The following is a 22,658-nucleotide window of genomic DNA, read 5'->3' as shown; positions in this document are numbered from 1 at the left end:
TAGATCAAAGGAAAGGGAATCCCAAGCAGGCATATCATACTCAGCAGAGCCATACAGGAAGTTGTGGGTTTTTTTGGAACAGCATCCCGGATCACCAAGGGCTAAGGTGGAAGGTAAGCGATTTGTTGGGGAAGAATTGTAAGGGTTAGGGATCATAAGAGAATGATAGGGAATTCAGACACAACACCAGGGCGTGGCTCTCAGTGGACAACTCCTTGCCAAATATCCAGTCCGCCCATCAGGACCTGATTGCTTTTGATCAGGGGACTTCAAGCCCATAGCTGATAAGCTGCACACACTGGTTAATTTGTGAGGCACATTGCATGGAGACAGACCCACTTGTACAAGGGTAAGTCATGAAGGAAATGGAGCTAACGTCCACAAATGGTCCTTAATTAAGGGCCTCAGTTGATTGCAGATCAAGCATGGGTCTTTCTGTCCCAAAATTAATTTCTGGTGGAGGCGGGAAGGTGGCAGGGTTCAGTTATGACACCTCTCCACCTCATTAAGTTGCCTTCCTGCCTCCAAATGCTTCCGGGATAACAAGACTCCACCCAATTTCTCAATATCCCTGCCAGGATCTTAAATAAAATATAGAACTGTGGAAGCTGGAAACAAAAACTGAAATTGCTGGAGAAACTCAGCAGGACTGGCAACATCTGTGGAGAGAAAGCAGAGTTAATGTTTCGGTTCCAGTGACCCTTCTTCAGAACATCCCTAACATCTCTCAGAATCTATTCTATTTCATTAAGATCTGCTCTCATTCTTCTAAATTCCTATAGGTATTGATCCAACCCAAGGAACCAAGAAGCTGCTGAGCTGGAGGCTGAAAAGAAAACACAAGAGTTCTGTGCGATTGAAAAACAGAAAAATTGTTATGAAAATAGTAAGTGCTCACAAACATAATGGGCTTCCTAGTTCTGGAGAGAGAGTGAAATATAGTAGTAGTAACCAAAGTACTACAGGGCTGGTCTCCCATTAGAGAGAGATGACTGCTGGTGTATTTCTCCTGAGGGTCAGCATGTCTCAGGTGAAGGGCAAGTTCAAGAACATAAGATCGTATTGGTGACCTCAGCCAGTGTGAGATTTGAACCCACAATGTTGGCATCACTCTACTAACTGACTCTTAATAATCCCAAAAAAAGAGTACATCATAAGTAAATGGGGTAATAGTGTGGTGATATCTGGATTAGGTAAACAAAATATCAGATTAATGCTCCAGGAACATGGCATGGCAGCTGCTGGAATTTAAATTCAGTAACAATCTGGAGTTGAAAGCTGGCCTTAGCAATCAAGTTCGTGCATTTCTTTTAGGGAAGAAAATCAGCTGTCCTTATTCAGTCTGGTCTACATGTAAGTACAGATCCACAGCAACTTTCTCTTTGTTGCTCAGCTCTGAATTGGCCTTGCAAACTATTCAATTCAAGGACAGTTAGGATCGGCAACAAATACTGGCCTTGGCAAAGAATTCAAACAAACTAATGTTAATATTAACATACCTTTCAATGATCAGTACTGATGAAAAATCTGTGCTGAAAATCTTAAACCTTAATTTCTGTTTACAAATACAATTGATCTGATGTGTTTTCAGCACTTAGTGCACTTTTGATTCAGATTTTCTCATATTTCTTTTACTTTCATCAAGACACTTCACAAAAAAAATTGTGCAAGCCTGCAGGCATATTGCATTAGATGTGAAAGGAAAACATTGTGAGCATACCACTGATGGTAACTTCACACCTCATGCCCAATTGTGTTTGAACTCACTTTGCACTCAAAATTACATTTTGCAGCTTGAACTGACTTTACTTTGCATTGATGTAAACTGTATAGCTAAACCATGAAACTGAATTTAACACAGGTTTCCATTTATGATATTAACTTTGTTACCTTTAAAGTTCGGCCATTTCCAAAACACTATGCAAAAACTGGTTAGCCCACTGATCCCAACTGTATTGCACCTCATTTACCACAGATTGGTGAGTGCAGACATTCCCAGCACCTTCTTGGACACTTTGTTAATGAACAACTTTTGAATGTGTGGCCACAGTATCATTTCGCATTGGCCCTCAGACAAGGAAAGCAACTTGGAAAGGACCTGGTATGATCAACGGGGTCAAGTAGATGTTTGAAAGTGAATGGGAGGGGTTGTTGGATGTCTGAAGAATGACTAAGGCTGCAGACAGAATAGAGATTTCACAGTGGGACGCGTGCAGCGAGTGTTGGCCAACAGTGAGTTTATCAGAAAGTTACAGCAATAATCACAGGGAGCTTAATCTACACCTAGATTGGAAAAATTAGGTAGACAGAGATTGCCTAAATGAAGAGCTTGTAAAATGTGGATAGTTTCTTTTAACGGCACATTCTGGGACCAATCCACATTGTATGTATTCTCTGATTCTATGAGACAGCAGCTGGATCAAACATAGTATGGTGCATGAGTTAGATTTGATTAATGATCTCATACAGAAAAGGTGCTCCCAAGTAGCAGCAATTAGATTCACAGTGAGAAGTGTGTGTCGAAGACTAGTATTTTAAACTTAAATAAGGGAAACTATGAAGGCACGAAAACAGAGTTAGCTGAAGTAAAATGTTAAATTAGGTTAAGAATCAGTCAATAGAGAAGCAGGCACTTAAGGGGATATTCAGAATGCATAAAATAAATATATTCAAATGAGAATTAATAATTCAAAGGAAGCACTAGCTTTCAGAGCGCTCCAAAAGCTAGTGCTTCTAATTAAACTTGTTGGACTATATACTGGTGTTATTTGATTTTTAACTTTATACACCCCAGTCCAACACCAGCATCTCCAAATCATAATTCAAAGGCGATGGCTCACCATCAATGGTAAACTAGAAAAGTTCAAGATAGTATTAAAGTTAAAGAAAAATTATATAACTGCACAAAGGTGAGATATAGGTCAGAAGACTGGACAAAATATAAATCTAGTGTCTAACAAAAAGTAAAAAATTAGAACACAAGAGAAAGCTAGCCAGATTATACATATATTATATATATGAATGAAAACACATAGTAGAAGCTTCTATGAAAACAAGAAGGCTTAACAAAGTTAACATTGGTACATTTTATTACGTTTTTTCATAGGATATTTGGAAGGTACTGTCTTGGTGAGTTACTGTAGTGCATCTTGTAAATAGTAGACACTGCTGCTATTGTGTGCCAGTGGAAAAGTAGTGAAGGGAGTCAGATGAAATATCAATCAAGCAAATTACTTTGACTGGATGATGTCAAGAGTCTTGAGCGTTATTGGAACTGCACTCATCCAGGCAAGTAGGAAGTATTCCATCATAATCTTGACTTGGGGCTTCTAGATGCTGCAAAGGGACTATGCAGTCAGGAGGTGAGCTACTTGCCAAAGGATTGCTAGCCTCTAAGCCACTGCCATGACCATAATATTTACATGGCTAATCCAGTCAGGTTCTGATCAATAGTTACCCCCAGACTGTTGAAAAAGGGGATTCAATCATGCTAATTCCATTGAAGATCAAGAGGTAATGGCAAGATTCCCTCCTGCTGGACATAGTTATTGTCTGACACTCATATGGCACAATTGTTAGATGCTATTTATCAGCTCAAGTCTGAATGTCAGAGCCGGAGATGAACTGTTTCAGTATCTGAGGACAGAACAATGGTGCTGAACATTGTGCAATCATTGGCGAATATCCCCACTTTTGACCTTATGATAGGGGGAAAGTCATTGATGAATCAACTTATGATGGATGATGATCCAGGGAACCTGCAGTGATGTCCTGGAGCTGGGATGACTGACCTCCAACAGTCATGACCATCTCCCTATGTGCCAGGTATGACTCCAACCAGTGAAGTGTTTTGCTCCTGATTCTGCTTTCGAGCCATACGGCACAGAAGTGGCTTTTTGGCCCATCCAGGCTGTGCCAAACTCACAATGTTAATCCAAACTTTACAACATTTGGTCCATTGCCTTGAATATTATAAATATTGAAGGCTCACCCACATTCATTTTTAAGTTTGGGAGATTTCCCATCTCTACTACTATCTGTGTGTTCCAGATTCCAGATTCAGACCACCTTCTGGTTGGAAAGAATTCCGCAAATCCCCTTTAAATATTGCCTTTCACCTTAAAATTGTGCCTCCTCGTTATTGACCCTTCGACAGAAGCTGCTTGCAGTCCACCTTGTTCATGCTCCTCATAATCTTATACACCTCAATCAGCTCCCCCTCAGCCTTCCCTACTTCAACAAAAACAACCAAACCTATCCAGCCTCTCTGCACAGCTAAAATTGTCCCACACAGGCAACATCCTGGTGAATCTCCTCTGCACCGTCTGCAGTGCAATCACATCCTTCCTACAGTGCAGCAACCAGAACCACGCACAGTACTCCAGTTATGGTCTCATCAAAGTTTTGTACATCTTCAACACGACCTGCCTCCTTTTATAATCTATGCCACAACTGATAAAGGCAACTTTCCCATATGCCTTTTTAACCATTCTATTAACTTATCCGGTCACCTGCAGCGTTCTGTGCACCCTAAGATTCCACTATTCCTTTGAGCTTCCTAGTGTCCTGATATTCATTGAGTACTGCCTTGTCTTGTTACTTCTTCAAAAGGCATCACCTCGTACTTATGAGAGTTAAGTTCCATTTGCCACTGATCTGCCCATCTGATCAATCCATTTATACCCTCATGTAACTGTCACTTTCCTCCTCACTGTTAATCACCCTGCCAAACTTCACGTCATCCACAGATTTACTGAACATCCCTCCTACATTCTCATTTTTATGATTTATATATATATATTGATCCTTATGGTAGGCCAGTGAACACTGGCTTCCAGTCACACAGCCTTCTACCATTACCCTCTGTCTCCAATCACTAAGTCAATTTTGGATCTAATTTACTCAGTATCTTATGTGCTTCTCCTTTTTTATCAGTCTCCCATGTGAAACCTCATCAAAGGCTTTGCTGAAATCTATATAAATTACACCAACTGAACTACCATCATCTATACACCTGATCACCTCCTCGAAAAAGTCAATCACATCTGTTCAGCATGGCCTAGCTCTGACAAACTGAGTGGTGCTGGAAAAGCACAGCAGGTCAGGCAGCATCCAAGGAGCAGGAAAATCAACGTTTCGGGCATAAGCCCTTCAATAGGAATGAGGCTTGTGAGCTGGAGGTGGGGGGTGGGGCACTGGGAGATGGGTAGCTGGGTTTGCAACAGGTAAATGAAGGTGAGGGAGAAGGTGATAGGTCGGAGAGGAGGCTGGAGCAGATAAGTGAGAAAGACAATGGGCAAGTTTAGAGGGTAGTGCTGAGTTGGAGGCTTAGGACTGGGATAATGTAGCGGGGAGGGAAATGAGGAAACTTCCGAAATCCACATTAATCCTGTGTGGTTGCAGTGTCCCAAGGCGGAAGAAGAGGTGTTTTTCCTCCAGGCCTCAAGTGGTTGGGATTAGGTGATGGAGGAAGCCCAGAAACTGCATGTCCTTGATGAACTAGGAGGGGGAGGTTTTCTTTCCATATTTATTAGAAGGTCTAACAATAACTTTTTAATATAGTTTGTATGAAGCTAAGAGCAGAAATAGACCACTCCATCCTTCAGGCCTGCTTTACCATTCAATAGGATCATGGCTGATCCTCTATCTCAATGTCATATTCCCACGTACCACCATCATGAAATTGATTGAATAACTTGACCTGCCACTAAAAATATGTTGTGTAAAGAATATATCTTGGGATTGTTTTATTTAAGGGCACCAAACACAATGTTTCAAACACAGGTTTTCTGCTGCAATTAAAATATGAGAGTTTGATGTCCATGTGTTTGATTAAACAGGTGCCTTTTAATTCCTTATTGTACTTTTTCCTAGGTGTACACATCAAAAAATTTCACACAACAAATCAAGATAAAAGAATACTAAATGTTACTTCCCTTCTCTTTACCAAATTGATAATTTATTAACACTGTAAGTACAACATAAAGCCTCTGATGTCAGTACTCCAAATTAATGTGAAAGTAAATTGATAACTTTACCTAGGAGTACAGCTATAAGACTACCTCATACATAAAATATATACACTTTGAATCTCTCATACTTTTTGGCTGACAGTAATGTTTTAATTCAATAATAGTCACAGCAACTAATGGCTATAATATGTACTGGGAGCTCTAAAAATTGGCAGAATCACTAATAATGCACAAGTATATTTGCACAGAATAATTTACCTGACATAGAGTCATAGAGATGTACAGCATGGAAACAGACCCTTCGTTCCGACCCATCCATGCCGATCAGATATCCCAACCCAATCTATCCTTGGAAATGCACAATGGAACTTTGATGATGTGTTTTCACTATAAATTAATATGCAGTATTAAAGTTGAAGAGTTGAAGTGCTCAACCCCGGGGCAGTAGGGCTGGTTGGTGCGCGAGTCTCAGAGATGTTCTCTGAAACAATCTGCAAGTTGGCATCCTGTTTCCCCAATGTAGAGGAGACCACATTGGGTGCAATGGATACAGTAGATGATCTTTGTGGAAATACAGGTAAATTTCTGTCAGATGTGGAAGGCTGCTTTGGGGCCTTGGATGGAGGTGAGGGGGAAGGTGTGGGCGCAGGTTTTGCAATTCCAGCAGTAGCAGGGGAAGGTGCCAGGAGTGGGGTGAGGGCTGGTGGGGGGCATGAATCTGACAGGGGGGCATGAATCTGACAGGGAGCCATGGAGGGAATGATCTCTCCAGAACACTGATAGGGGTGGGAAGGGAAATATATCCCTGGTGGTGGGGTCTGTTTGTAGGTGATGGAAGTGGTGGAGGATGATGCAATGTATGCGGTGGTTGATGGGGTGGAAGGTGAGGACCAGAGGGGGTTCTGTCCTTGATACGTTAGGAGGGGTCGGAGTTAAGGTCAGATGTGCAGGAAGCGGAGGAAATGCACTGGAGGACATCATTGAACATGTGGGAGGGGAAATTGCGGTCTTTGAAGAAGGCAGCAATCTGGATTTTGTATGGTGGAACTGGACATCCTGGGAACAGATGCAGTGGAGGTGGAGGAATTCGGAATAAGGGATGGAAATTTTATAGCAGGCAGGTTGGAAGAAGTGTAGTCTAGGTAGCTGTGGGAGTCTATGGGTTTGTAGTAGATGTCCGTGGTTAGTCAGTCACCGGAGATAGAGATGGAGAAGTCCAGGAAGGGGAGGGAAGTGTCTGAGATGGTCCAGGTGAATTTGAGGTTGGGGTGAAAGGTGTTAGTGAAATTAATGAATTGTTCAACCTCCACATGGGAGCAGGAGGTGGCGCTAATACAGTCATCAATGTAGCTGAGGAAAAGGTATGGGATGGTGCCAGTGTAGCAGTGATAGATGGACTGCTCTACATACCCGACAAAGAGGCAGACATAGCTGGGATCCATGTGGGTGCCCATGGCTACCCCTTTGGTTTGGAGAAAGTGGTGGATTCAAAGGAGAAGTTGTTAAGGGTGAGGATCAGTTCAGCCAAGAGGGTGAGGGTATAAGTGGAAGGGTACTGGTTGGGACAATGTAAGAGGAAGAAACAAAGGGCTTAGAGGCCTTCATCATGGCAGATAGATGTGTAGCAGGACTGAATGTCCATGGTGAAGACAAGCGTAGGAGGCTGGGGAAACAAAAGTATCAGAGGAGGTGAAGGGCGTGGGTGGTGTCCCAAACATAGGTGGGGTGTTCCTCGACTAAGAGAGACAGGACAGTGTCAAGGTATGCAGAGATGAGTTCAGTGGGACAGGAGCAGGCTGAGACAATGGGTTGACTGGGGAAGTCAGGTTTCTGAATCTTCAGTAGGAGGCAGAATCGGGTGGTGCGGGATTCACGACAATGAGGTTGGAGGCTGTGGATGGGAGATCCCCAGAGGTGATGGTTGAGCAGTTCATCAACTTCACCAACAGCTTTCACCCCGACTTCAAATTCACCTGGTCAATCTCAGACACCTCCCTCCCCTTCCTGGACCTCTCCATGTCCGTCTCCGGTGACCGACTAACTATGGACATCTACTACAAACCCATCGACTCCCATAGCTGCCTGGACTACACCTCCTCCCACCCTGCCTTCTGCAAAAACATCATCCCTTATTTCTAATTCCTCCACCTCTGCCGCATCTGTTCCCAGAATGACCAATGCCGCCATAGAAATATCCAAAATGGCCTCCTTCTTCAAAGACCACAATTTCCTCCCCACATGGTCAATGATGCCTTCCAGCTCATCTCCTCCACTTCCCACACCACCACCCTTGAACCCCAACTCTACCAACACAACAAGGACAGAACACCCTGGTCCTCACCTTCCACCCACTAACCTCTGCATACATCACAAGATTCCCCCACCACTTCCACCACCTACAAACAGTCCCCACCAGGAGGGATTTATTTCCCTCTTCGCCCCTATCAGCATTCCAGAGAGACCATTCCCTCCGTGACTCCCTTGTCGGGTCCACACCCCCACCAGCCCTAATCTGACTCCCAGCACCTTCCCTTGCCACCACAGGAGGTGCAAAACCTGCGCCCCACACCTCTCCCTCACCTCCGTCCAAGGCCCCAAAGGGTCCTTCCATATCCAACAGACATTCCACAAAGGTCATCAACTGTATTCGTTGCACCTGATGTAGTCTCCTCTACATCGGGGGGGGACAGGACACCAGTTACGGATCATCACAAAGAACACCTCTGGGACATTCGCACCAACAAACCCCACGTCCCCGTGGCTGAACACTTCAACTCCCTCTCCCGCTCCACCAAGTACATGCAGGTCCTGGGCCTCCTCCATTGCCAAACCCAACCACCCGACGCCTGGAGGAAGAACGCCTCATCTTCAGCCTTGGGACCCTGCAACCACACAGGATTAATGTGGGTTTCACCAGTTTCCTCATTTCCCCTCCCCCTACCTTATCCCAGTCCCATGCCTCCAACTCAGCACCGCCCTTCTGACCTGTCCATTATCTTTCCCACCTATCCACTCCTGCCACCTCCGCGACCTATCACCTCCTCCCCCACCTTCATCTACCTATTGCATTCTCAGCTACCTTTCCTCCAGTCCTACCCCCCTCCCATTTATCTCTCAGCCCTCCATCCCACAAGCTTTCTTCCTGATGAGGGACTTATACCTGAAACGTCGATTCTCCTGCTCCTTGAATGCTGCCTGACCAGCAGTGCTTTTCCAGCACCACGCTCTCAACTCTGATCTCCAGCATCTGTAGTCCTCACTTTCTCCTAGCTCTGACAAAGCCATGCTGACTATCTCTAATGAAACCTTGCCTGTCCAAGTGGAGATGATGTGAGAGTCTGTGTAATTCTTCCAATTCCTGTAGTGCTGGGCCTATCTCTGCCACCGTTCTTGAAAGTGGAACCACACTGGCTATGCTCCTCTGGCACCTCTCCCATGGCCAGGGATGAATTAAAAGTTTGGATCAGAGCTCCTGAAATTTATTTCCTCAGATCCCACAGCAGCCCATGATACAACTCATTCAGACTAGGGATTTGTCCATTTTTAAGCCTCTCTAAACCTCTAATACCTCTTCTCCCTGCATGCAATCTGCTCAATAACCTCGCCATACCTCTCCCCAAATTCTGTATCTACATTTTCCTTCCCCTGAGTAAAGATAGATATGAAGTACTTATTTAACACCCTAACAGTTTTAATTTATAGAATCCCAAAACTTGTGGAAACAGGCCCGTCGGCCCAACCAGTCCACACCGACCCTCTGAAGAGTAACCTACCCAGATCTGTTCCCCTACATTTATCCCTGGCTAATGCATCTAACCTCGACATCCCTGAACACTATGGGATAGCATAGCCAATTCACCAAACATGCACATCTTTGGATTGTGGGAGGAAACTGGAGCAAACCCATTTGGTTGCAGGGAGAATGTACAAACTCCACAGAGACAGTCACCCAAGGCTGGAATTGAACTCAAGTCCCTGGAGCTGTGAGGCAACAGTGCTAACCACTGAGCCACTGGGCCATCCCAATATCCTCCAACTTCACAAATGGGACCTATTCTTCCCCTGGTTATTCTCTTCCTGTTAATGAATTTATAGATTATCATGGGATTCTCCTTAATCTCACCCACCAGTGTTTTCTCATTCCCACTCTTTGCTCTCCTAATTGCTTTCTTAAGATGCCCCTAAACTTTCAATACTCCACTGAGGTCTCTCTTTATATCTGCTGAAAGCCAGTTTTGCGAGGGATCTTTGATGCCACACTCAGTCAAATGCTGCCTTGATGTCAAGGGCTGTCACTTTGACCTAACCTCAGGAATTCAGCTTTCTTGTCTATGTTTGAACTGTAATGAGTTTAGTAGCTGAGTGGTCCCAGTCAAATCTGAACTGGGCATCACTCAGCAGGTTCTTCCTGAGCAACTGCTGCTTGATAGCATTGCTGAAGACTCCTTCCATTACTTTATTGATAATCAAGAGTCAACTGATGAACTGATAATTAGCCGGGATAGATTTTTCCTACTTTTTGCTTACAGGACATACTGTTGGGTAGGTGCCAGTGTTGTTACTGCACTGGAAGAGCTTGGCTAGGGGTGCACAGTCTCCGGAGCACAAGTCTTCAGCACTATTGCCAAAATGTTGTCACGGCCCCACAACCTTTACAGTATCCAGTGCCATTGGCTATTTCTTGACATTACATGGAGTGAAGCTAGTGTATCTGTGATGCTGAGGACCTCTTGAAGGTGAGAAGATGTACCACCCACTTATCACCTCAAACTGAAGATGAATGCAAATACTTCAGTCTATTCTTTTGCACCTGTTACTCCATGCCAATGTAAATAGGGTCACAGAGATGTACAGCATGGAAACAGACCCTTCAGTCCAACCCGTCCATGCCAACCAGATATCCTCAATTAATTTAGTCCCATTTGCCAGCACTTGGCCCATATCCTCCAAACCCTTCCTGTTCATATACTCATCTAGATGGCTTTTAAATATTGTAAATGTACCAGCCTCCACCACTTCCTCTGGCAGCTCATTCCATACACATACCACCCTCTGAGTGAAAAAGTTGCCCCTTAGGTCTCTTTTAAATCTTTCCCCTCTCACCCTAAACTTATGTTGTCTAGTTCTGAACTCACCCACCCCAGGGAAAAGACCTTGGTTATTAATCTAATTCATGCCCCTCATGGTTTTATAAACCTCTTTAAGGTCACCCCTTAGCCTCTGACACTCCAGGGAAAACTGCCCCAGACTATTCACTCTCTCTCTATAGCTAAAACCCACCAACCCTGGCAACATTCTTGTAAATCTTTTCTGCACCTTTTCAAGTTTCACAACATTCTCCAATATGAGGGAGGCCAGAATTGCACAGAATATTCCAAACATTCTAAAACCATTAAGATGGTAGTCAGGTCAAATTTGGAAGTCCTGCCCATATCAGTCTGTCCGAAATGAGTGGGCCTTCTGTACAGGTAGTTATGGGATTATGTGCATTTCAGCAGCTCAATTTGGCAATAATGTCGTGGAAGAATTAGGTATTTTCGAGAACACTTACCTTTCCAGTAGAGATCGGTTTGCACACTTCATTGTGTGCATGTGCTGATGTCTGTGCCATTCTGCACATGGGCCATGTGTGCTCCAGCCTTTATGCTATTCTGCACATGCACCAATGTCAGCTACCGACAGAGCAGCTTTCTGTGAGAGGTACTGTCCAGAGAGCAGCTTTCTTACAATTTTTAAATGTACTGAGTTAAATTTACTTTTGTTTCATTAATAAATATGATTTCAACCTTCATTCAGGCTGTGCTCAAAACTTTCGGATGATGTTTGAGCAATCGTGGGTGATATTTTTTGCCGGTCTGCCCCAACCCCACTTTCCTGTCGGCCCCATTATTTATGAAAAGCGAGGTTTCACTGGAACGCAACTATGGCTTTAGGAGAACTACCTGCATGTATGCCCTGCATGCTGTTGTGCTGTCTCATAGTCAGTATGTGAATAAACCTTGAAGAGATATTCTCATGATATCCTCACCATCTTATAGCATCTAATACGAAGGTATAAATGTCTTGGACGCTACCTAAACTCAGATCATGACGTACTGATGAAAGCATGTACTCTTCGTAACAGAATAGCTTGATGTTAGCCCAGACACAGTATGTCTCTAAATGCAATATCTTATATATATTAGTGAGCTGTAATATGTGTCTGTTTATTCTTTCAATACTATGTTACTCATGTCCCACTTTCTTACGTTATGATCGATAGCACAAGCACATTCACATCAGATAAAATGACCCTGCTGGAGGTAAAACTCACATCATGATTAACAGTAGTGTCCATCTATAAAAAAATGTCTTAGATTTCAGTGGCAGATGCTTTGAAACCTAAGATCAATTAGATTACAGCTCTGAATATCAAAGTAACAATCAGTAACAAAGTGACAATCAGTAACCTTAAGTACTGTGAGTTCAGATTTGTAGATAAGACAAGCCAAGATCCAGACCGATTTTATTTCCGATTAAACCTAATTTCTTTCATGTCAGAAGAGCTGTCACACTTTAAAGAAAGGAATCCATCTGCTTGCAGTTCTGATTACAAAGCTGGCCTAAAAAACAAAGCATTGAAACACCACAAATTGGCTATCTATGCTAATAAGCATTATCGTGTCTAGCCATCAGACAACCACATGTTAATTATATGTTTCATGATGCTGTTAGAGCACACAACAGTACAGGACAGGAACAGGCCCTGTGGTCCACACGTTAGTGGGCGGCACGGTGGTTAGCACTGCTGCCTCACAGCACCAGAGACCCGGGTTCAATTCCCGCCTCAGGCGACTGACTATGTGGAGTTTGCACATTCTCCCTTTGTCTGCGTGGGTTTCCTCCAGGTGCTCCGGTTTCCTCCCACAGTCCAAAGATGTGCAGGTCAGGTGAATTGGCCATGCTAAATTGTCCGTAGTGTTAGGTAAGGGGTAAATGTAGGGGTATGGGTGGGTTGCGCTTCGGTGGGTCGGTGTGGATTTGTTGGGCCAAAGGGCCTCTTTCCACACTGTAAGTAATCTAAACTGACACCATCTGCCTGCACGTGATCCATATCCCTCTGTTCCTGTGCCTGTCCAAATGCCTTTAAAATGTTGCTATTCTGTTTGCTTCCACCACCTCTTCTGGCAGCACGTTCTAGGCATCTTCCATTCTGTGTAAAAAAATTTGTCTTGTACATCTTTAAACTTTCCTTCTCTCACCTTAACCCTCTGACCCCTAGAGTTTCACATTTCCACCTTGGGAAAAAGACTCCTACAACCGCCCTATCCATGCCTCTCTTAATTTCATAAATATCTACCAGATCACCCCTTGGCCTCCAATGCTCTAGTGAAAACAATCAAAGTGTGTTCGACCTCACCTTATAGTTAATACATTTCAATCCAGGCAACATCCTGCACCCTTTCCAAAGCTTCCACATCCTTCCTTTAGTGTGATGACCAAAACTGCACACAATACTCCAAATGTGGCCCAACAAACGTTTTACACAGATTTATTTTATTTATTCATTCATGCTTCTTCGCCATTGCTGGTTGGCCAGTATGTATTGCCCATCCCTAGTTGCCCTTGAGAAGGTGGTGGTGAGCTGCCTTCTTGAACTGCTGCAGTCCAGCTGCTGTGAGTTGACCCACAATGCCATTAGGGAGGGAATTCCAGGATTTTGATACAGCAACAGTGGAGGAATGGTAACTTATTTCCATATATTTCCATAGCATATAATTATAATTAGCAGGAGAATCAACATTTCAGGCATAGCCCTTCATCAGGATGAAGGGCTAATGCCTGAAAGGTCAACTCTCCCACTCCTCGGATGCTGCTTAACTGGCTGTGCTTTTCCAGCATCACAATCTTCAACCCTGATCTTCAACAGCTGCAGTCCTTATTTTCTCCCAATATAGTCCAAGTCAGGATGGTGGGCGGCTTAGAGGACAACTTGCAGGTGGTGGAGTTTCCATGTATCTATTGCCCTTTTCCTTCTAGATGGGGGTGGTTGTGAGTTTGGAAAGAGCCATCTTAGGATTTTTGTGAATTTCTGCAGTGTGTCTTGTAGATGGCACACATTGCTGCTACTGAGTTGCAATATGATTTGCCAATTTTTATACTCAAAGCATCAACCAATAAAGGTAAGCATGCTAAATGACTTCTTTACTGCCTTATTCACTGCGTTGCCACTTTCTGGAAGCTATGGACTTGCACCCCACCTTCCCTCAGTATATCAATGCTCCTAAAGGTCCTATCATTTACTCTATACTTTCATCTGCAGTCCTCACTTTCAATTTCATCTTGCAGTTGACCTCCCAAAACACATCACCTCACATTGTCCGGATTAAGCTCCATCCTCCGTCATTTCCGCCACCTCCAAACAGATCCCACCACCAGGGATATATTTCCCTCCCCACCCCTATCAGTGTTCTGGAGAGACCACTCCCTCCGCGATTCCCTCATCAGGTCCACACCCTCCACCAACCCAACCTTCACTCCCAGCACCTTCCCCTGCAACTGCAAGAAATGCAAAACTTGTGCCCATACCTCCCCCCTCACCTCCCTCCAAAGCCCCAATGGATCCTTCCATATCCGTCGCAAATTCACCTGTACCTCCACACACATCATTTACTGTATCCGCTGCACCCGACTTGGTCTCCTCTATACTGGGGAGACAGGTCACCTACATGCGGAACATTTCAGGGAACACCTCTGGGACACCCACACTAACCAACCGAACCGCCCCGTGGCTGAACACTTTAACTCCCCCTCCCACTCCGCCAACGACAGGCAGGTCCTTGGCCTCCTCCATCGCCAGACCCTGGCTACACAACGGCTGGAGGAAGAGCGCCTAGTCTGCCTAGGAACCCTCCAACCACACGGGATGAATGTAGATTCCTCCAGCTTCCTCATTTCCCCACCCCCTCCCCACCTTATCTCAGTCCCAACCCTCGAATTCAGCACCGCCTTCCTGGCCTGCAATCTTCTTCCCAACCTCTCCGTCCCCAACCCCTCTCCGACCTATCACCCTCACCTCCTTCCACCTATCGTATTCCCAGCACCCCTCCCCCAAATTCTACCCCCCCGCCCACTTTTTATCTCAGCTTACTTGACACACCAGCCTCATTCCTGAAGAAGGGTTTAAGCCCGAAACGTTGATTCTCCTGCTCCTCGGATGCTGCCAGGCCTGCTGCGCTTTTCCAGCATTACACTTTTCAACAGCATAAGGCTGTTACAACTTGATCCCACCCAGAAGCTGTTACAACCATTAATGTCATCTGTCCTGAAAAGGAATGTGAGCATACTCTAAAAGCTAAATCTGACACAGGACCTAGTGCCAACATGTTACCACCTGACATCCTAATGATATGTACCTAAGTAATTGGAGCTCCACAGTGCAAACGACAAGACACTGTCTCAACATGGTACAGATCCCCAATTCCATGACTTGGCAAATCACACTGTATTGCCAATATGCAAGCTCACCTTGACTTTCAAAAATTTTCTACCTGATAGACACCAATATTCCAGCAGTGTCAGAATTTTGAAAGTTTCCAGTAGATCTCATCATAGACTTCTTCTACTTAAGGAAAGCAGGCCCAATCTATCCTAATAACTGAAGTAAAGAACAAAGAACAGTCCAGCATAGGAACAGGTCTATCAGCCCCAAGACTGGGCTGACACAGGATACTCTTTTAAACTAAAAACCCCTTGCCTCTACGCAGTGCACATCCCTCTATTCCTTGCCTATTTATTGATACCTTAAGATGCTTTTATATGTTGCTATTGAATCTGTTTCTACTACCTTCTCTGGCAGTACATTCCAGACACTTATCACCCCTCTGTGTAAAAACACTTGCCTCTAGCATCTCCTTTAAATTTCCCCCCTTTTACCTTTATATTATTCTGTTCTTGAATCTATGTCCCTCTCGTAATTGACTTTTCCACCCTGAGAAAAAGACTCCGACTATCAATTTGATCCATGCCTCTCATAATTTCATAAACTTCTATCAAGTCGACCTTCATCCAATTGTGAGATATGAACTCCCTTGCACAAAGCCATGCTGCCTATCACTAATAAGTTCATATTTTCCAAATGTGAGTACATTATTTCCCTAAGAATCTTCTCCAGTAATTTCTCTACCACTGATGTAAGGCTCACCGGCCTGTAGTTTCTTGCATATCTCTGTTGCCCTTCATAAACAAAGCAACAACATTGGCTACTCTGTAGTCCTCTGGAACCTCTCCTGTGACTAAAGAGGAAACAAAGATTTCATGCAAGGCCTCAGCAACTTCATCCCTCACCTCTTGGCAAATAGATCCCATCAGGTACAGGGGATTTATCCAACTTAATGCTTTTCAAAACACCTATCACCTTTTTTATATCAATGTGCCCTAGATTACCAACATATTCTTCTCTATACTCACCATCCACCATGTCCTTTTTCTTTGTGAATATTGAAGCAAAATATTCATTAGGGAGCTCACCCACTTCCTCCAGCTCCAAGCATACATTCTCTCCTTTCTCCTTGAGTGGACATACCCTTTCCTTAGTTACTCTTGTTCTCCTTAAATACATATAAAACACCTCAGGATTTTCCCTAATCCTGTTTGCCAACATGCATTTCATGGTCTCCTTTCACCCTCCCAACTCTTGGTTAAGTTCTTTTCTGCCTTCTTTATATTTTTTGAGGGCTCTGTCTGTCCTCAGTTTCCTAAACCTTAGGTAGGCCTCCTTTTTTCTTTTTGGCCAAGGTCATAGTTTTTCTTGTCATCCAAGATTCCCAAATCATGCCATCCTTATCCTTCATTTTCACAGGAACATGCCGGTCTTGAACTCTAAGCAACTGGCCTTAAAAGATTCTCACATAACAGTTTTGAGAATAGATTTAGATCAAGACCCATAAACAGTTGCCTCCAATCTACAGTCCCCAATTCCTGCCTAATATTGTTAAAGTTGCCCTTCCCCCAGTTTCGTACTTTGACCCAAGGACTGCTCTTATCCTTATCCAAATGTAACTGAAAACTTAGAAAATTGTGGTCACTGTTCATGAAATGCTCCACTGTTGAGATTTCAATCATCTGGCCAGGCTCATTTGCCAATACTAGATCAAATATGGCCCATTCCACAGATAGACTATTTACATCTTGTTTCACGAAACTCCTGGACACACCTAGAAAAGTCATTCCTATTCCTGAGCTCTACCTATATGGCATCGCTAGCTGAACCCTCCAAGATGCCCTCCCTCAGTACAGCTCTGACATTCTCTATAATCAGTAATACAACTCCCCACCTCTCCTACATTCCTCTCAATTTTGCCTAAATCATAGAACATTAAGCTGCCAGTCTTGTCCCTCTCTCAACCAAATATCTGTAATAGCTTTTTTTGGTATGGAGGGTGCTAGCTATAAAGAGAGGTTGAGTAGATTAGGGTTATTTAAATCATGAGAGATATAGACAGGGTGGATAGCAAAAAGCTTTTTCTCTGAGTGGGGGACTCAATTACTTGGGGTTACAAGTTCAAAGTGAGAGGGGAAACATTTAAGGGAGATATGCGTGGAAAGTTAGAGGGTGGTGGGTGCCTGGAACACTTAGCCAGCGGAAGTGGCAGAGGCGGGCACAATAGTGTCATTTAAGATGTATCTAGACAGATACATGAATAGGCAGGGAGTAGAGGGATACAGATCCTTAAAAAATAGGCAGCAGGTTTAGATCAAAGATCAGCGCAGACTTGGAGGGCCGAAGGGCATGTTCCTGTGCTGTATTTTCTTTGTTCTTTGTTCATTGTTAACATATAATTATATGTTTTAATTCATGCTCTAAATTCCTCTGCCTTACTTGTCATATTCCATTAAAACAAATACATTTCAGACTGCCAGTCTGCCATGCTCAAAAGCCTCTTCTGTCTGTTCTTCCTCTTAGTCCTACTGCCATTAGTCTCTGACCCCTCCTCCATCATTTCACTTGCTGACCTATTGCTCTGGTTCCTGCTCTGTCACACTGGTTTAACCCTTCTAAGTGGCTCTAGCAAACCTCCCTGCCAGGATATTGGTACCCTTCCAGTTTGGATGCAATCCATCCTTATACAGGTTTCACCTGCGCTGGAAGATATCCCAATGACCCACATACCTGAAGCCCTCTATCCTACCTCAGCTCTTTAGTCATTTATTTGTCTGTACTATCTTATTATTCCTAGCCTCACAGGCATGTGGCACAAGAAGTAATCACAAGATTACAACCCTTGGCCCCGCTTTTCAACTTCCTACCTAATTCCCTAAATTCACCATTGCAGGACCTCATCATTCCTCCTGTCCCTTTCATTTGCACCAATGTGTACCATGGCTCTGGTTGCTTGTCCTACCTTTTGAGAATATCCCGTGGTTGCTAGGAGACATCCTTGACTCTGGCACCATGGGGGCAACATAGCACCTTAGAGTCTCTTTTGCTCCCACAGAAACACCTATCTGCACCCATGACTATATAGTTACCAATTGTTACTGCTCTGCACTTTGACCGTCCCGTACAAAAGTGCCAGCTATGCTGCCACTACTCTGGCTGTTGCTGTCGCCATCCCCTGACAGGCATTCCCGCTAACAATATCCAAAACCGTATACGTGCTAGCAAAGGGACAGCCATTGGCTACTCCTGCAGTGTCTGCCCACCCCTTCCAGCGGTCACCCATCTATAAGCCTGAACCTTGGGCATGACCATATCTCTAAAGCTCCTGTTTATGATGTTTTCTGCCTCCTGCACACTCCTAAGTTTGTCCATCTGCTGCTCCAACCGATCCATGCAGGTTGTGCACTGAAATGAATTATGAATTGGGTGGCAAACAGGGAAAAATGTCAGGGAATAAATTGGTAAGTGGCAGGCAGTGACTAGTAGAATTCTTCAGGGATCAGTACTTGTACACCAATAATGCACAGTATATAGTAATAATTTAGATAATTTAGATAAGGAAACTAAGTGTCATATCTCCAATTCTGCAGATGATGCAAAGCTGGGTGGGAGGGAATGTTGTGAGGAGGATGCAGAGAATTAGCAGTGTGATTTGAACAAGGAAGTGGGCAAATACATGGCAGATACAATATACTGTGGATACATATGAGGTTATCCACTTTGGTATTGACAACATGCAGGCAGATTATAATCTGGATAGCGATAGATAGGGAAAGGGGAAGGTGCAATAAGACCTGCATATCCTTATACTCCAGTCACTAAAAGTAAACATGCAAGTGCGGTAATAAATTATATACTGGATTTGTGTACCAGAGCAGAGATATCCTGCTGCTCCAATAAGAGAAGGGCTTTGGTAAGACATCACCTGAGTATTGTGTACTGGTTTGGTTGAGTAGATTAATTCCTGGTGTGGCGAAAGTGAGCCCTTCCTGATGAAGGACTTTTGCCCAAAATGTTGATTTTCCTGCTACTCGGATGCTGCCTGACCTGCTGTGCTTTTCCAGCATCACTCTAATCTTGATTCTGATTCATGTTGTGACGGACTGATGTACTAATGGACAGACTGGATGGGTTAACACTATATTCACTTGAATTTAAAGGAAAGAGAGAGGATCTTATAGAAGCCTGTAACATTCTAAAAGGATTGGACAGGGTAGATACAGGAAGGATGCTCTCAATGACAAGGAAGTCCAGAATCACAGGTCACAGTCTAAGAATAAGGACTGGGACAAGGAGAAATTTCTTCACCCTGAGATTGGCAAACCTGTAGAATCTCCTGCCACAGAAAGTTGTTGAGATCAAAATAATGAATGTTTTAAAGACGGAGATAGATATACATTTTTACAGCTAAAGGGACTAAAGTATATGAGGAGAAAGTTGGATGATCATCTATGATCATATTGAATGGTGGAATAAACTCGATAGGCCAAATGGTCTGGTATGACTTCTATATTCTATGTTTCTATGCTTCTAAACAAATGTTACACAGTCAGCATTTCAAGACACCTTCAAGAGACAGTGTGTTAATACACTCATGATATTATCTCTGTATCATAGCATGTAAACTAAGAGTATAAAGGTCTCTGAATCCATATTAACTCAGGTCATTTGAAGCATGACACACTGTTGAAAACACACTATTCTTTGTAACCAAATAACTCAGCAGCTAACTCAGACATGGATGTGCCTGTGAATGGAATAGTTGAACGTACAGAATGTACCTCCAAAATTCTGAGGTCAGTAAATCTCTGTGGTCCAGCAACAATTTTTATTACTTTTTATTTTATTAATTTACATACCCTAAATCTTGTTTGTGCGGCCCAATTGGAAAATCATTCACTGGGCATGCAGTTGTTACGAGGCAAGGTAACTTTTAATGTGTTTATGCATTGAATATACTTGAGCTCTTGTAGTCTGGCAAATTCTGTGGTCCAGGAAAGACCTAGCCTCAAAGCTGCCAGATTATGGAGACATACACAGTGTTTGTGAGTGGTGATGAATGCCTGTTGGATCTTTCAGTACTACACTATTCATGACCTTGCTTCTTACTTTACGAGTGATAACGTAAGCACTGCAGTATCAGATAGTGTCAGTAAAGATATCCTGCTAGAGGCAAAAATGCACAACCACCACGATTTTGAATAGTCTAGGGTTTGTTATTTACAGACAAATGGAGGAACAAGTGAAAAAACATTCACTCACCCACCCTCAGTAGGAAAGCTTATTGAAAGGGGAGTCTCATTTGAACATGTTTGCCCATTCGTCAGTAATATTGCATTGCATGAGCCCAGACTCATAGTGTTTGAATTGAGCCTGAAAGTTCATCTAAACCTTTTCTTTAATCACATCAAGCTCAGTGATAAAGTATGGCCAGGACTGAGAAATGATGCTGGATAGAATCATTTCTTCCAGAAACACAATTGTGACAGGCCAGAGGTTGGCATGGGACTGTTTTTTTGCCAGGTTTCTCCTCATTAAACCTGACATGACATCCTTTGGAGGCTGAGAGGGTTTTGAAAGACAGCCACAGAAATTCATTGATTCTGTTCTGGCCAGAAAAGGAGCAAATTTCTCAGATCATGTGTTTTTGTCTCCTAGTTCAGAAAAGATTTACAAGGATGTTGCCAGGGTTGGAGGATTTGAGCTATTGGGAGATGCTGAACAGGCTGAGGCTGTTTTCCCTGGAGTGTTGGAGGCTGAGGGGTCACCTTTTAGAGGTTTACAAAATTATGAGGGGCATGGATAGGATAAATAGACAAAGTCTTTTCCCTGGGATGGGGGAGTCCAGAACTGGAGGGTATAGCTTTAGGGTGAGAGGGGAAAGATATAACAGAGACCTAAGGGGGCAACTTTTTCATCCAGAGGGTGGTATGGAATGAACTGCCAGAGGAAGTGATGGATGCTAGTACAATTGCAAAATTTAAAAGGCATTTGGATGAGTATATGAATAGGAAGGGTTTGGAGGGATATGGGCCAGGTGCTGGCAGGTGGGACTAGATTGGGTTGAAATATCTGGTCAGCCTGGACAGGTTGAACCGAAGGGTCTGTTTCGGTGCTGTACATCTCTATCACTATGACTCTATATCAATGTCCTCCTGAATCAGTTACCATCTATTATTCTGTTTACTGAACTTCTGAGTTTTATGCTATCTGCAAACATCAGAACTGTGACCTGTATTTCCAAGTGCTAGACACACACACAAACACACACACACACACACACACACAATAAAACAGTGTCCATCATATCAGTTATAACCATTCACAGCAATTCTCTGTTCTCTATCAACTTTGGATCCATACTGTCATCCCCAGTCCCCACTTCAACTGCTAAGAAGTTAGTTTGCTATGTCAGTAGCATGTGATGGCCTATGGAGTTTAGCAAGTTATCTCATGAAGAATATTAACCCAAATAGAATTTACAACTTCAGCATTCAACTGTCTTGTTATGATTATATATCGAGTAACCAAATCACAGTGGGTAATAAAGCAGATCTCTATGGTGATAACTATGTTCATTTTGTTTTTCACAACAGAATCATAAAAAATTGAATATTTGATTCCAAAATGGTGTTGTGTGGTTAGTGCACTTCCCAAATGAAATGTAATGAGAACCCTTGGTTTCAATATTTCATACATCTTCAGTAAAACTGCTTACTTTGTAACCAATTGAAGCAATGTATTGTCAAATTAAAGGCCATTTCATAGAGTCATGCAGCATGGAAACAAACCCTTCAATCCATCTGGTCCACGTCAGCAATGTTCTCAAAATAAACTAGTCCCACCTGCCTGCATTTGGCCCGCATCCCGCCAACCCTTTCCTATTCATGTAAGTATCTAAATGTCTTCTAAACATTGTACCTGCATACACCACTTCCTCTGACAGATCATTCCACGTACGAACCACTCTCTGTATAAAATTGATGCCACCCCGCCATGTCCTTTTCAAATCTTTCTTCTCTCACTTTAAAAACGTGCCTTCTAGTTTTGAACTCCTCAACTCTAGGGAAAAGACCCTTGTTATCCACCTTATCTATGCCCCTTATGATTTTATAAACCTCTATAAGATCACCCCTCAACCTTCTACGCTTCAATGAAAAATGTCCCAGCATATCTAGCCTATTTTTATAATTTAAACCCGCCATTCCTGGCCACCTCGGTAAATCTTTTCTGAACTATCTTCAGTTTAACAACATCTTTCTTAT

The 22,658-nt window shown here is 43.4% G+C and overlaps 1 protein-coding gene across 1 annotated transcript in view; it reads right to left on the bottom strand.

Moving 5' to 3' along the window:
• The window catches only part of LOC140477585 (cell division cycle protein 20 homolog), a 71,785-nt gene that overhangs the window by 813 nt on the left and 48,314 nt on the right, over positions 1-22,658 (bottom strand). The gene's annotated exons all lie outside the window — the stretch shown is intronic.

Source organism: Chiloscyllium punctatum, chromosome 1, assembly GCF_047496795.1.
Source record: "Chiloscyllium punctatum isolate Juve2018m chromosome 1, sChiPun1.3, whole genome shotgun sequence".
NCBI classification, from domain to species: domain Eukaryota; kingdom Metazoa; phylum Chordata; class Chondrichthyes; order Orectolobiformes; family Hemiscylliidae; genus Chiloscyllium; species Chiloscyllium punctatum.
This window is presented reverse-complemented; position numbering and strand designations above follow the sequence as displayed.